Consider the following 11,410-nt stretch of genomic DNA (forward strand, 5'->3'; position numbering starts at 1 on the left):
AAAAATTTGAAATATGTTTATAACACGTTATATATTGCAATATGATCACCCACCCTAATGTTGCCTAACACCTCCATCAAGTCACATGATTACCACTTCTTTCTTGTGGTGAGAACATTTAAGATCTAGTCTCTTAGCAACTTGGAAGTATACAATACAGTATTGTTGACGATAACCACAATGCTGTGCATTAGATCCCCAGAACTTATTCATCTTTTAACCTAAGCTTTAACCTTTACGATTTAGGAGTCTCTTTCTCATCCTGCTATGAACAAATATAAAGCTTTTCTCTCTTTTTTTTTTATTATGATACCAGATAATATTAGGTTTTAAATTTTCAAAAAATCAGGAGACTTGTAAGGCTACAAGCCAGGGAGATTTTCTGGAACCTATTATTTGAAATAGTTTAAGGTACAACAAGCATTACTTAAGCATTCGTAACTAGGCAGAGATCAAATGGATTCACTAACATTTTCTTTCCCTTTAAAAAGACTCTATTTCTTTACCAGCACACCTTTTTTTTGTGCCTGGTTAGGCACGATATCCACCTCCCCCACCACTTCCACAAAACATCAAAGGTGATGACAAATGCTATTCAGACTTTTTTTTTTTTTAACTAAGAAGAAATTCAGTTGGAATTCTCCAATTGCAGTTCCAGTTTATTCGTTTATAAATAGTGCCACTCTGAGGACACACAATGCAACAAATAATAGTTTATCCTCTATCACAAAGCCAACTTGGTTATGAGTGTTGCGAACATTCTGGGACACAAAAGTTCCAAGCTCCAAGTTTAAATCGCAAAACCCACAGGTCCCAACAAAGCACATGCCACGGGTAATCAAAAGGCCACACCATGGAGAAGCTGCTAGCAGCTTAGCTTTAGATCCTCACTTCCCACACATGTCCAAAGCTCAGGTCATTTAGCCAACATTTCTAAGGTACCCATGACATACCAGCTGTTGTTTGGGTGCTTCAATACTACAGTAAGCTTTCTGTTGTTGTTGCTTTTGTTTTGTTCTGTTTATTTTTTTAAAGCTTTTGTTTATGTGACAGAGAGAGACACAGCGAGGGCAGGAACACAAGCAGGGGGAGGGGGAGAGGGAGAAGCAGGCTTCCCGCGGATCAGGGAGCCCGGTGCCAGGCTCGATCCCAGGACCCTGGGATCATGACCTGAGCCGAAGGCAGACGCTTAATGACTGACACCCCTGTTTTGTTCTGTTTAAAGATTTCATTAAGTCACCTCTACACCCAACAGGGGATCCAAACTAACAACCTGGAGATCAAGATCGCATGCTTCACTGACTGAGCCAGCCAGGTGCCCCACTGTTGTTTTTTAAAGCTACCATAAAGCAAAAGCTACTCCTTAGTTTTATGCAGCTGGTTTTACCTTTGTTTTTACTTCACCCAGGAATCCCCATCACAGAATTCCCTAGTCGAAGGTTCCTTGAAGATTGTGAAATGAGGGGTGCCTGGGAGCCTGAGTCGGTTGAGTGCCTAGCTCTTGGTTTCAGCTCAGGTCATGATCTCAGAGTTGTGGGATCAAGCCCCAGGTCCCAGCTTCAGATTCTCTCTCTACTTCTCCTTTTGCCAGCCACCCCCCCACCCGCCCACTCACATGTGGGCTCTTTCTCTTTCTCAAATAAATAAATAAACCTTTAAAAAAATTCTCTTTCTCAAATAAATAAATAAACCTTAAAAAAAAAAGATTGTGAAATGAGGGGCCTACAACAGGTCTATGTGAAGGGAGGCATATGTATTTTTTCTGTCTCAACTTCCTCCCAAATGGTTTCATGTCATTCCAAAAGAGTCAAGAAATAGAGCCTAAAGCAGAAGTAGCATCCGTCAATGTCTCAGGAACAGGGCCACCAGATGGACACACTAGTGACTTCCAGGAGCAATGTCCTAACCTAAAGCCTCCAGGCAGAAATCTCCTCACAATCCTCCTCTCCTTTCCCCTACAGGAGAGCTCAAATAATTAAAGCCCTTGTTTCACGGATAATGCAACTATAGCTCCTAAGGGGCCTGACGCTTAAGGGGGTGAAAATGGGGACTTGGAAAATTATCTAAACCTAGGCCTCATTTTAGCCCTATTCACTCAGTCTTCTAGGGGAGGGCTTTGGAAAGCACACTTTTTACAATTTCCCCCAAGTACTTCTAATGCAACAAGCCAGGTACCCACTCTGAGGCCATCAGATGGAGGAGGGTAATGGTTGAGAGGAAGCTGGAGAGATTAGTTAACGTGTAAGGTTCCTGACCTACAGACTCTGATTTTTAATTTTTCAGGGGCACGTGAGGCCAGAAGCATCCCCAACCTCACCATGTTTAGGAAGAGTCAGAATTATTAACTCAGAGAAGGGCTCCGGATCACCAAACCACTAGGAGAAAAATAACATGGTAATTAGAAGCAGTTAGGAGGTCACTGTTGATTATGGGCAGGGGTGGGGAGTGGAAGCAAGTTACTCCCGGAAACTGATTTCATTAACAGTCACTTTTTGCAGACCAGAGTCATTTGCCACCAAGACTGGACCAATCAGTACACACCAGGGTGTATTTCAGCAATGGACAACCAGGAATGCTCCGATGCTGGGGCCAATAAAGACCTTCTTGATTTCATTCATCTCCCCTGACAGCTATTCCTGAATCCTACAGATGAATCTTCCCTATGCTGAGCTAACTTGGTTGTTCTCAGATTCATTTTAGGATAAAAAAAAAAAAAAAAAAAACACTGAAAAGCTGCAGATTCACTGTGCGTGGGAATATAAATTGGTAGTTTTTTTTTTGAAATCTGTCAATCAATATCCATCACAATTTAAAATAACCATGTGCTTTGATACAGGATTTAGAATCCCAGGAATTTATCCTACAGAAATATCTGCACAAATTGGCAAATGCACATAAGTACAAATAGGTTTATTGAAACATTTTTAAACAACGAAACCTGAAAATAACCCAAATATTCATCAGTAGTGGAATGCTTACATTAATTTAATTAATTCAGCTATATTTTTAAGGATTTTATTTATTTGAGAGAGAGAGCACAAGCAGGGGGGAGGAGCAGAGGGAGAGGGAGGGGCAGAGGGAGAGGGAGAAGCAGACTGAGATCATGACCTGAGCTGAAGGCAGACACTTAAGTGACTGAGCTACCCAGGTGCCCCTAATTCAGCTATTTTAAAAAGAGCTAGACCTATATAGTACTTTCCTGAGGTGTACAAAATAGATGAAATGAATAGTGTTCATGATTCCATTTTGTTTGATAAAAACCAAATACAGGGATGCCTGGGTGGCTCAGTCGGTTAAGCATCTGCCTTCGGCTCAGGTCATGATCCCAGAGTCCCGGGATCAAGCCCCACATTGGGCTCCCTGCTCAGCGGTTAGTCTGCCTCTCCCCCTGCTTGTGCTTGTGGTCCCTCTCTGACAAATAAATAAAATCTTTAAAAAAAAAATGAAAATAGAAATAAAAACCAAATACAAGTTGTATATACTGTGCCTGATTTCTGTGTATATATGTATATATTTATAAATTGTCTGTGTTCAATATATACATGTGTACTATATGTTTGCAAATGCAAAGAAAAAAAAAAACCTGGGAAGATACAGTAACTGTTGATAGTAGTTACCTGCTGGCCCAGATTCAGCAAACCAGAACTTATAAAATGAAGGGCTTCTAAGAATACGTTGTGTATTTTTTAGAGTTTCTAGGTTTACCCTATGTGTTTTACTGTTCTTATAATTTAAAAATATAGCAAAGAGTTTTCTAATGGAACTTGAGGGATAGTTATTAATAACATAATTGTTAATAAAGGCAGTAGAAATTCAGAAAATAATTAGAGTAAAAAGATGAGAGATGATTCCAAAGCCTCTCCCCCTCTGCAGGTCACATTCATCATCTCCATCTCCTCTAAAAAACTAGAGATTGGGGCACATAGCGGGCTCAGTCAGTGGAGTGGTGATTCTTAATCTCGGAGTCGTAAATTTGAGCCCCATGTTGTGTGTAAAGAGTACTTTTAAAAAATTTTTTTAATTAAAAAAATACAAAGTTAGAGATAGAGATGGACACTTTCGAACAATGTTTTCCTATGGAAAAGAGGTTTGCACCCCCCTTTTCTGTCCCCTCTCCCTAGCCTTCCCAAATCCAGAGTACCCCTAAATAAAAAGTTCTCCAACTCTAGAGATCATTTGTACAAAAACAGCAAAAACCCAACACAGCCTGGCCACTAGAGGGGGAACATTACACATAAAACCAGTGTAAATTGCCACCTCACATAAAAACATTCCCAGAGGGAGGTATGAGGTCTGGCTCCAAAAGGGGTCGTCCAAAGCTAACAGGCCACAAGCAATAATCAATGTGATTCAGCCCTTGGCTTGCCTAATATGTCCTGAAGCAAAAGGTTTTGTTAATAAATAAAAAGTTACAAATGTGAATGTGGTTCCCATATTAGTGAGGGTTTCTTCCCTCCCCGCCAGAACTGAATATTTACAAATGTTCTGGAACCGAGGCAAACTGAGTTGGAAGCTGCTCGGAAACTGCATCCAGTTTGTAGCCCAGAGCAGAGTTAGGAGAGAGGGAGGAACCTGAGCCTAGTTTCCCAAGGACCAGGGGATTTCATCTTACCAAGGAAGCCCTCTCCTGCTTTTTCACAGGGCTATTTAACAAGCCTGGTGCAGGGCAATTTTCCTTTCATTCTTCACACATGATCTCAATGGTCTTTATCAGCTGTATTCTTTTCATGGATTTGAGCCTGGTACAAATAAGCTGATAATGCACCTTTTGATCATTATTTCCAGAGGATCTGTGTTTCCCATACACTCAGCCCCCTCCCACCTCAGCCCACCCCCCCAAATCCACTTCTTTATGGATACATAAGCATTTTTTTTAAAGATTTTATTTATTTATTTGAGAGAGAGAGGCAATGAGATATAGAAAGCACCAGAGGGAAGAGGGTCAGAGGGAGAAGCAGACTCCCTGCTGAGCAGGAAGCCCGACGTGGGACTCGATCCGGGACTCCAGGATCATGACCTGAGCCGAAGGCAGTCGCTTAACCAACTGAGCCACCCAGGCGCCCCGATACATAAGCATTTTATAAAAAGAAGTGGCATATTCGGGGGGGGGGGGGGGGGAAGGCTATGATGAAAACATGCCTTTTGAAAATGTGTAGCCTTAACCTTGGATAGCTCATTACCATATGGAGAATGATGACCACATCAACCTTCCAAGTTTGGAATGGACGTAAAACAGGTCAAAGGTTTACATGCAGATAACCCTATTCTGACTCTTTTAAACCTTCCTGCCTCGAATTCTACCTTTTCTAGAAGTACTTCCACTTAATTTTCAAAATCTGAAAGGCAACCAGGTTTAGTAACTTGCCCAAAGTCATAATACTAGCAAGTGGTAGGATAAGAATTTAAACCTAGACAGTCTGGCTCCAGAGTCCATGTTCTTAACCACGAATCCATTCCACCCTCTTGCCCCTGGCCTTTTTTTCTCCCTGAGGCTGTCGCCGCCCCGGTATTCTCCCCTCTTCACCCTTCCCCACCCCACACTCACAAAACCTCGGGTTTAATGGTCCAGTGGCGAGAACGTCAGTCTCAAAACCGGTATGAGGGCTGGTTCTGTCTCATGCAGCTGTGTCTCCTGGGCACCTCACAAATACTGCGAGTCCTAGTTTCCCCAGGGCACACTGGAAATACTAACCAAAAATAACTGGTTCCTCCCAAGATTGCCTGCAGATTAAATTAGACCTTGTACAGAAAGCACCGAGCACAGTGCCTGACAAAGGGGTGCCTGAAATTGTTGGCTGGAAAGCAAACCGGCCAAGAAAAGAGGCAGAACAATCACAATTTAGGGCAAAATGAAAAAATCCACCAGGAGAAAGTGAAACTGTTTCGTGAAAGTAAAACTTTGGTCTTTCTCACTGGCTTTACGATACAACTGCCCTCGGAGGAGGTGTACATGGTGACATGCAGGGTCCCACCAGCCTGTCACCTTGAGTAGAGGCTGCACTAGTAGGGGGGGAATCTTACACTACGTGTACCTAAACTTGTGAGGCCCTTCCGGGGACTCCTACTAGATCAAAGTGATTCCAGGGACTGTTTGGGGTAGTCCAAACACAGGACTGTCTTTCAAAGGACCTGAGTCCATATCACCTCTGCATTGCACAGATCTCCCAAAATGAACACAAGTGCTCCAGAACAGTTACTTTTACTTCCTCTTGTGGTCATTTAAGCTCAATTGTTCTTGACTGTTTTCAAAAGAGATGGAGAAGGGCTGGTCATTATTCCCAAACAAATTTGGACTCTATCAGACCTTGTTTTTCTCCTAGAGCCATAGCTCCCACACTTTTGGCTCTCAGGACCCTTCAACATGCCCACAAATTATTGAAGACCCCAGAGCAGAGTTTTCGTCATGTGGGCTATAGCTAGAGACATTTAGCATATTACAAATTATGACTGGGACATTTTTAAAACATAAAAGTATACAAGCTTATATTTTATGTAGTCTCTGGAAAATCCCACCATACACTTGTGAAATAATGAAAATTAAAAAGGCAAATAACTTCTTAATACTATTGTGAGAATAGTTCTGACTCAACCCCCTGCAAGGGAGTTGGAGATCTCCAGGGCTCCACAGACGATATTTGGAGAACTGCCTACCACCAACACCTATGAGTGCTGTCTGCCAAACCCTCAACTCGTCTCCTTTGGACATCACATTGATTTTTAAAATCTAATCATTTAGACGTGAGTATCTAGATCCCGGATCAATAATCTCAGAGAAGGATTAAATGAGAAAGAAGAATTTCAATGACTAAGCAGAATTTCCTAAACCATTGAAATGTAAATTGTTTTCTATAGCATTGAAAACACCACAAAAAAATGTTAACAGGCTGATCAACGTATTGTGGGCCAACACACTGCCCTCCCTTTTCTATTTTCCTTTTTATTTATTTATTTATTTATTTATTTATTTATTTATTTATTTATTTGAGAGAGAGAGAGCGAGAGAGAGGCATGAAGCACGCGGGGGCGGAGGGCAGGGGTTGTGCGGGGGGAGAGAGAATCCCAAGCAGACTCTATCCAGCACGGAGCCCAATGCCAGGCTCAATCCCACCACCCTGAGATCATGATTGGAGCTGAAATCAAGAGTCAGACGTTTAACCAACTGAACCACACAGGCGCCCCTCCTTTTTTAAATATTGTCAAGAGTAATTATGGAATTATAGGATATCTAAGAATGATCTTTTCATTAGTATTAAACCTAGCAGAGGATCTTTGTGAGGTGGATTCAACAGAAAAAGCTTAAGAATTATACAATTTATATAGCAATAACCAGATCTCCTTTAATGAGAACTTTATGGGACAAATGAACCATGTAATTTCAGGGTATTTTCAAATTCAAGTGTTAACAGAGATTTGGGGATCAATCACGTCAGCTTTTTTTTCCTCCAGTGTTTGAGGTACAGGTCAATTTCATGCTTTTATATTCAGCCTCCTCATTCTTTGTTACTGCCGGCCCATTATGCTCTCAGTCCTACAGGAGTCACCCCTGGCTGACCAGAACCCTCTGGTAGTACCTCCTTGCTCCTCCACCTTTAATAATCATATTGATAATAGGAACAAGTACCTAGTAAACACCCAAGTACTTTGTGCTGAACTTTATTTTTGCATTATTCCATATCTTTCCACAACTCCAAGAGGGAGGTACTCTTACTATCTCCATTTTACCTGAGAGGACATTACTTGCCTTTAGGTCTCACAGGTAAGTATGTGGTGGGGCATGGATATGATCCCAGACAATCTTTTTTTTTTTTAATTTTTTTAAATTTTATTTATTAGAGAGAGAGAGAATGAGAGAGAGAGAGCACAAGAGGGAAGAGGGTCAGAGGGAGAAGCAGACTCCCTGCTGAGCAGGGAGCCCAATGTGGGACTCGATGCCGGGACTCCAGGATCATGACCTGAGCCGAAGGCAGTCGCTTAACCAACTGAGCCACCCAGGCTCAGATCCCAGACAATCTTATTCCAGTGTTCTCCTCACATGATGCTAAACTGCCTTTTAAAGACAGTCATTGAAGAGATTAAAGGAACATCCTTCCATGTCACTTAAAAGTAAATAAATACAATTTTATTTGGAGTGTCTGAAGCAGAGAAAAATTGTGGCCTTCTAAAAAGCAACCACAAAGGGCCCTTCCTCGTTAGCACCAAACTAAATGCAGGTGAACATTTTATCAGTGCCACCTGACAAGGCACGGCTTCTCTCCTTTCCCCATCGTCTGTTAGCTGGTTTCACTTTCCCCTAAGCATTGATTCAGGGCTTTTAACATTACCCGGTTGAGGTGCCAAACTGACATGTTGGAAAAGAGTTGCTCTCATCAGTCTTCCATTTCCTCAGCAAAGAAAACAGGAGTTTGTCACACACGGCCCAGACCGGGGAGCAGGAGAGCAATCCTATCTGACCTTCAATTATTCTGAAATGGGATCGCCTTCTTGCCTGACAACTGTGACTAATTCCAAAGGCCCAACCAGGCTTCTCATCATGACTACTTGGGGGCCAATTACCATTTGGGAGCAGATTAGAATCTGAGCTGAAAAATTCCACCCCTTAATGCTAATCCCTTGAGCTTTCCAATCCTAAATAGGGCAAGTTTCGGAAAAGAGCATTTCTCAATAGCCTACCTGAATATGATCTGTAATGATTTTGCTTAATCAAAAAAAATTAAACTCCTGCTCTCACGGTCTAACTAAACACAAGAGTCAGAGGAAGGAAGAAGTTCTGGCCAGCTACCAAGGCTCCATCTGAGGCTCTTGGAGTTAATTTCCATGGTGTTTTAAACATTTGAAACAACAAAGGCCAGCTTTCACTAATAGCACAACTGATTCCAGCAAATCTATAAATATAAGGCCTGTTCTAGGGTAGTTTGTATTATAGAGAATTAAGTTTCAATAAATGAAATGAAAACCAAAGGCAAGAAAGAGACATTTCTGCCATTCTCAGATAGGAATCTGCAAACTCGGTAATAAGTGCTAAAGTTAATGGGAACGGACTGCCAGGGGCACATGATTTCAGGTCGGATGGGGTGGGGATGGAGGAGAGGAGTCTCATAAGGCATTCCTATGTAACACGTCCTTGGGCCCAAGCCACTGCCCTTTCTCACACTTGGACATTTAATCTGTATTTTTCAGAGAGAAATACATGAGATTTTGTGTTCCATGAAATGAATCAAATTTTCATAATTTAGGCTGAAAAGTGGCATCCCCACAGACCAAATCTGGCTACAGAAACAATTTATTAGGTCTCCACTGTTTGTTTTTCATCTGAACTGGTGGGCTACATAACTCAAAAAAGACTTCACATGAAAACGCAGGTATCCAGCTACACTCGGAAACTGGACAACTGAGCCACTCTGAACTCATATTTCTGATACAGCAACCCCTTTAGAAAGGGCATCACTCACAGTCAGCCTGCATCTTGCCTGTGGCCCTATTCCCATGACAGCCCTGCTCTGTACCTCCTGTTTTTCTCCAAATAGCCAGTCCTCTTATGAGAAATATTGCCAATGGTGTGGTATTTGTTGGAAGGAAGGAGAGACGAAGAAATGCATGCAAAATATCATGTAAAAAAAAATAAATCCCATACCAGCCTCTTTAATTAACTTCCTTAAGTCTCAGAAAACACATTTCCATGTGTTTTTCAAAATACTCCTTTCACTGTCAACTATGGATTTTATCACACACAACAATTCTATGTGTAGCTTGAAAACATGTTCTTTTCTGAAAAGGTGATTAGCAAGAGGACTAGAACTCTGAGATTCTCATGGATCCCAGGCCCACTGCCTTATTTTATGTCAACAACAGATTTCTCAGTAAAGAAAATCCAGGGAAAACAGAATTTACCAACACACTAGTTTGGAGCCCCTACTCCACCACACCCCAAATCAATACTAAAATAAATGGCACCTTCCATTTCTTCAGTGTCATAGTGAAAACAGAGAGGCTTTGTCCAAAAAAAAAAAAAAAAAAAAAAAAAGCAGGAGGGAGAAGAGAGGAAGAAAAAAAATGTCTAAACTAATGGAGATCTGTATTCCATTTTAAGCTGCAGGCTGGACCACACAAAGTCTGAGGCATCCACGTAATTTGATATTTTCCACAAAGGAAATGTCACACTTGATCACCACTACCATCACTATCCATCCCCCTACCCCCTTCTAATCATGTTTGCAAGGCTTAAAATTTTATTTATTTATTTATTTAGACAGTTTGAAGGGTGGGGGGAGGAGGGAGGTACAAGGGATAAAGGGAGAGGGAGAGAGAGAATCTCAAGCGGACTCCAGGCTGAGTGCAGAGCCTGATGCGGGGCTTGATCTCATGACCTTGAGATCATGACCTGAGCTGAAATCAAGAGTCAGATACTTAACCGACTGAGCCACCCAAGCACCCCTAATCATGTTTACAAGCCTTTATTTTTTTTATTTTTTTAAAGATTTTATTTATTTGAGAGAGAGAATGAGAGAGAGAGAGAGAGCATGAGAAGGGGGAGGGTCAGAGGGAGAAGCAGACCCCCCACTGAGCGGGGAACCCGATGTGGGACTCGATCCCGGGACTCCAGGATCATGACCTGAGCTGAAGGCAGTCACTTAACCAACTGAGCCACCCAGGCGCCCTTTACAAGCCTTTAAAAAAGAAGATATGACTTGCTTCCCACTCAGCTCTTCAGGTACAGTCCTGAAAACCAATTAAGATTGTCCAGGAAGGAGGACCAAAGCCGATTTAAGAGCAAACCTCAAATTCCCTCCATCCTGCAATGGGGCAAGAAATAAGAAAAGCCCACATCTACTGTAAGAGCTCCTTAAAAGCAGACAAACCAATCCCAGATTTTCAATACTGGTATTAGCACATAATCCACATCATCTGAACTGCTGCGGGAAGTATTTCTGTGGTGCAGAATAAGTGGCCAGTAAGCAGACGATGGAAGACAGTAGAATGTTGCAGTCATGTTGGGGCATATGCAATTCCAAGTGTGCTTTGTGATAACTAGGGGTAAACTTCCTTGGAGTTTAAGAGAAAACTTAGAAATATATGAAACCTTCAGAAAAAAGCAATTAAAAATCTCATCAGGTGCAAGCAGTGGTTTATTTGGTGGCTTCAAGAATTGCCATACCTTCCACCACATGAAGCTCTGTGAAAAGCTGAGGGTGCAGATAAAGATGTTATGAAGACACTGCCCATACCCCTCAAAAAATGAGTGATGGGGTGCCTGGGTGGCTCAGTCGTTAAGCGTCTGCCTTCAGCTCAGGTCATGATTCCAGGGTCCTGGGATTGAGTCCCACATCGGGCTCCCTCCTCTGCGGGAAGCCTGCTTCTCCCTCTCCCACTCCCGCTGCTTGTGTTCCTGCTCTCACTATCTTTGTCTCTGTCA

This window comes from Callorhinus ursinus, unplaced genomic scaffold (assembly GCF_003265705.2).
Source record: "Callorhinus ursinus isolate GAN/ISIS: 27379988/994484 unplaced genomic scaffold, GSC_fseal_2.0 scaffold15, whole genome shotgun sequence".
In the NCBI taxonomy this organism is placed as follows: Eukaryota; Metazoa; Chordata; class Mammalia; order Carnivora; family Otariidae; genus Callorhinus; species Callorhinus ursinus.